At 43.8% G+C, this 5,152-nt stretch overlaps 1 protein-coding gene across 2 annotated transcripts in view; it reads left to right on the top strand.

Annotated features, from left to right (window-relative positions):
- Window positions 1-218: 218 nt before the first annotated feature.
- The window catches only part of ZDHHC1 (zDHHC palmitoyltransferase 1), a 95,381-nt gene continuing 90,447 nt past the window's right edge, over window positions 219-5,152 (top strand). The window contains exon 1 of one of the 2 annotated variants that reach the window (XM_075073771.1): window positions 219-341. The gene's annotated coding sequence lies outside the window, so the exon portion shown is untranslated. The remainder of the gene's footprint in view (window positions 342-5,152) is intronic. The other variant, XM_075073774.1, reaches the window with a different exon arrangement.

The following is a 5,152-nucleotide window of genomic DNA, read 5'->3' as shown; positions in this document are numbered from 1 at the left end:
GCTCTCGCGGGTGTTGGGGCAGTGGGTGGGGGTCTCGGGGGGGTCTCGCGGGCGTTGGACAGTGGGTCTGGGTCGGGAGGGAGGTAAGTGGCGCTGCCCCGCCTGGTGCCAGGCCTAGAAGCTGCTCCCTACCAGGAGCGCCCGGACCGCGCCGTGTGAACGTTGACTGCGCGGTTTGGTTCTCGCGCCGCCCCGTAGCCGTCGCTATGGAGACGGGCCTAGCGGCCTGCCCCAGCGCAGCGCACGGGAGGCGCCTGGAGCCACCGGCCTGGCCCTGAGCGCGCCCCGCGGGATGAGGCAGGAGCGGGGTGCCCAGAGCCGCCTCTCACTGCGGGGAGAAGGTGAGGAGCGGCCGCAGCCTGCAGAGCGGGGCCCAGGGGGGAGCGGGGCCTCCCGAGCGGTTCGTCCGGCTGCGGAGGGCGGAGCCCTTAGGCAGGGGCAGCCCGGCCCGGAGGGAACCTCCGCTTGCAGGGGCTGGGCGCGGAGCCGCGGTCCGAGAGCCCCAGCGGCCTGCTGAGGGGGTCGGTACTCGGGGTGCGAGTCCCCCTGGCCGGCTGCAGGGGATTCCTGCCTCCCGCAGCCCTGTATGGGCGGGGCCCTACGTGGGGTTGCCAATGTCGGAGGGATGGATTCCTGGAGATTTCGTCACATGACGTCATCTGCCATTAAAGATTGATCTTCTGTTCCGGGCAACTCCAGGCCAATCCTGGAGGGTTGGCAACTGCAGACCACGTCCTCCTTCCAACACCATATGGGTTTTTTAAATCATCAATGTATGATGCATTATTAGAAATGTTACCGATTTGTATAACAACTTATAGTAGGGTTTAATTATTAATTATTCAAATAAAGAAAGCGGCTTTCAGTGGCTGTGTATAAAATACTTCTCAGGTCCCCCAAAGGACACATCCTGGTGACTTGGACCCTTGTGAAGTTGCTGAGACATGTCACTCCTCCAGCCTGACCCTTTATGCTTGAGCAAATATGCTGACATATAAGTACATAAGAATGGCCGTATGGGGTCAGACCAAAGATCCGTCAAGCCCAGTATCCTGTCTTCTGACAGTGGCCAGTGCCAGGTGTTTCAGAGGGAATGAACAGAACAGGGCAATTATCAAAGTGATTTATCTCCTGTGTGGAAGTGGAGAAAGAGATAAAGGGAATTGAACATAGAGATCTTAGTTTGTCTCTGAGCAAGAGTCAGGCTAACAAAGTCAGGCCAACACTGACTCTAATAACGCAAGACCTGAAGGCCTAGGCGGGTAGAAAGCGAGAAAGCGAATGGGAACTGACAGTAAGAGATATTGTTTTGACTTTCTGTTAGATAAGAATGGAATGTAGACTGTAGCAGAAATTAACGAGAAAAGTGAGATATCAGGAAGAAAAATGTATAACAACATGCAGCTGTTGCTCATTATTATGTGTAACACAAAGGTATAAAAGCTGCTTTCATTATTTACGTAACAGAGACCTGCCTGGACAGGGTGAATCCCTGCCAGAGTGTTCTCTCCTCTTTGCAATTGCTTGAGAATAAAGACGGTCTCTTATTTGCTGCACCCAACCAAAGAGCGAAGGCCTGTTTCTCTTGCACACCTGTCGTCCAGTCCCAGCATCTGGCAGGCTTAGGGACACCCAGAGCACAGAGTTGTATCTCTGTCCAATTGCCATTGATAGACCTATCTTCCATGAACTTATCTAATTCTTGTTTGAACCCAGTTAGTTTTGGCCTTCCCAACATCTCCTGGCAAGAGTTCTACAGGTTTATTGTGCTTCGTTTGATGAAGTACTAATGTTTTATTTGTCACACACTGGTCCACTTCCGATTTGTAGAGGAACTGAGTTATGATTAGTGCTATATGACAAAATACTTTTGGGTCACCTCAAGGAATGTAGCCTTGTGACCATTATGAATAGATGAGGATATGCCACGCCCGGAGCCAAAGCTTCATTTCTTGGCCAAAATGTTTCTGCCAAATAGTATATTCCCATTTTCTTTGTTAGTAAACATACAATATGCATATAAAAACAAATCCCACCCCCCCAAGCAATTAGTCAACCAATTTGTTGCAAATCTGCTTGGAATGTTTTCATAGTAATTATATGAACGGTTAAAAATTACGAAGTCTATATGAATCCTATTTGTTAGACAAATCAAGAACAGGGAAAATGGCTACATTTATCCAAATTCATTTAATTGTGTAATAAATATAAAAATATTTCTTTTCATGTCTCTGGTTTGTTTCCCATCTAAAATTTGAACAAACCACATGGGCACAGTTGGTTCCCAAATAATCAAGTTTATTAATTATATAAAATATACAAGGCCTACTACCTTAATACTGCTCTGACAGGTCTCTGATGGTTTCTAAACTATAGAACAAAGAGAATGTCTGGAGGGCTCACAAACTATTTAAAGGATATGATTCTCTTATACAATTAGTTGAACCCGTCTTTAGACTTGTTGTGAGACTCATACAGCAGCAGAGTGACTTGCCTTTTTAAGGAATTTGGAGAACATTTCATCTGTGGCTGGAATATCTTCACTTTCTTTCTGTTTTTAATTCCAAAATTCCATCACAGATTTGCCAATTGTGTTCCAAGTTTGTGGAAACATACAAAATGGTAGCCCATGTGCTTTAATGTCTATTGAACTAATCAGTATTTGAAACAATAATGCTGCATTTAAATTACATAGGAAAGAGTGACAGATAAAGGGTTTTTCTGGAATATGGGCATTTCATTGTCTTAGTATTCAGTGAATAGCATTTGAAAAGATGCAATTCAGTATTTTGATATAACAACCAAAGTGTATCTTGTTTTCTTTCAACTTACACGCTACCATGCACAGAAATCTCTCATGAAAATAATCGAGGGTCAGCTTTTTGAATTTTTCTGAAATCAGACAACTGCAAGTGTAGTAAGTGAGATGCATGGTTCACTGTTAATTAAGTCATAATTACTCAATTGACACAACTCATTCCACTTGTTCACTTTGACTCTGAAATTGTAAAATAAGAAAAAAGTTTTAGTTTTTGTCATAACTGTTTGTCTGATCAATTGTTGCTGTTATTGTTAGTGCTGATCGCTGGTAAGAATGTGTATGTGCCTGTGTGTGTGCGTACATGCATGCAACTATAAGCATTCCTAATTATTTGTATTAAAACCCTTTTTTACATGGAAGGAACATTTCTTCATGAATTCCTGCATAATTTGCTGCTGTCTGCCTTTCCAAAAGGAAGCTTTTATGATCTGTAATATGGATGTTATCAAGTCCTACACCAAACATCCACAGGGAGGGAAAAACTTTGGTAGAAGTGTTTGTGTAGAAGGATTGGTGACAAGTTTTCATGATTCATGGAATTTAAGGACAGCAGGAACCAATAGGTGATCTAGTCAAATCTGTCTCACAGACCATAGAATTTCAAAGATTTGCAGATTACAAGGCCAGACGGGGCCATAGTGATAATCTACTCTCTACAACACACAGAGCTTCTCCCTAAAATCCCTAGAGCATATCTTTTAGAAAACATCCAATTTTGATTTATACATTTTCAGTGATGGAGAATCGACCACAACCTCTGGTAAATTGTTCCAATAGTTAATTTCCCTTACTATCAAACATTTACATTTTATTTCCAATCTGAATTTGCCTATCTTAAACTTCCAGCCATTAGATTGTATTAGACCTTTCTCTGCTAGATTGAAGAGCTGTTGTTAAATATTTGTTCCCTGTGTAGGTACTTGTAGACCATGATCAAGTTATCCCTTAACCTTCTCTTTGTTAAGCTAAATAGATTGAGCTCCTTGAGTCTCACTAGAAAGCATGTTTTTTAATCCTTTAATCATTCTCATGGCTCTGAACACTCACCAGTTTGTCAACATTGTTCTTGCATTGTGCACACTAGAACTGGACACAATACTCCAGCAATGCTTACACTAGTGCTAAATACAGAAGTAAAATAACCTGTCTTCTCCTGGAGATTCTTCTGTCTGTGCATTCCAGGATCGCATTAGCTCTTTAGGCCATTGTGTCACATTGGGAACTTATGTTGAGCAGATTGTCCACCATGACCTCCAAATCTTTTTCAAAGTTACTGCTTCCCAGGATAGAGTCTCCCATCTTGTAAATATGGCCTACATTTTTTTGTTCCTAGATTTAATACGGCAAAATGTATAAAATGCATATTGTTTGCTTATGCCCTGTTTTGCAAGTGATGCAGATACCTCTGAATCAGTGACCTCTTCTCTTCTTTATTTACTGCTCCCCTAGTTTTTGTGTCATCTGAAGACTCTACCAGTGATGATTCTATGTTTTCTTCCAGGTCATTGATTAAAATGTTAAATAGCATAGGGCCAAGAACCAGTCCAGTCCCTGCTGGACCCCATTGGATACAGATTCACTTGATGACAAGTCCTAGTTTACAATTATATTTTGAGACCTGCCAGTTTTTAATCCATTTAATGTATACCGTGTCAATTTTATGTAATTCTAACTTTTTAATCAAAATGTCGTGGCACCAAGTCAAACACTGCTTTAGGTATAAGGAGAAACAGACGAGGCAGCAGTGCCAAGCTGCTAGTGATGTAGGAGGTGCAATTTCCTTTTTCAAGTGTGGCTCACTCAGCAGAGCTGCTAGCATGCCTGAAACTGTAGGAACACTTGAAGTGAGATCAGGAGTTGTATGCGAAGGCAAGCTGAGGCTTATATTGTGTAAGTGGAAGTGATGCTATTGGGCTAAGGAAAGGATCTTGAGGGTAGGCAGAACTTGTTTCTGTCCCTGTTGTTGAGCCAAGGTCGAAGTTCTTAGGTAGATGCAGTGCGAGTGTAGACCCAGCCTTTCTTAGTCAACTGTTACTGTCCTCCAGCAGCTATTCCACAATGCCCCATACTGACCACTCTGGTCATCATTGTGAGCTCCACTGCCCAGGGGTCACATAGACCGGAAGTCCAACATCCCCATTGTTACGGAGTCTCGGGGTTCCAGCCCTGCACCCCTCTTCCTGGGACCCCACAGTGACTTTTATCCAGCCAGTAAAACAGAAGGTTTATTGGACAACAGGAACACAGGTTACAGCAGAGCTTGCAGGCACAGTCAGGACCCCTCCACTGAGTCCTTCTGGGGGTTCAGGGTGCTTGGATCCCAGCTAGGAT

Source organism: Chelonoidis abingdonii, chromosome 19, assembly GCF_003597395.2.
Source record: "Chelonoidis abingdonii isolate Lonesome George chromosome 19, CheloAbing_2.0, whole genome shotgun sequence".
In the NCBI taxonomy this organism is placed as follows: domain Eukaryota; kingdom Metazoa; phylum Chordata; order Testudines; family Testudinidae; genus Chelonoidis; species Chelonoidis abingdonii.
This window is presented reverse-complemented; position numbering and strand designations above follow the sequence as displayed.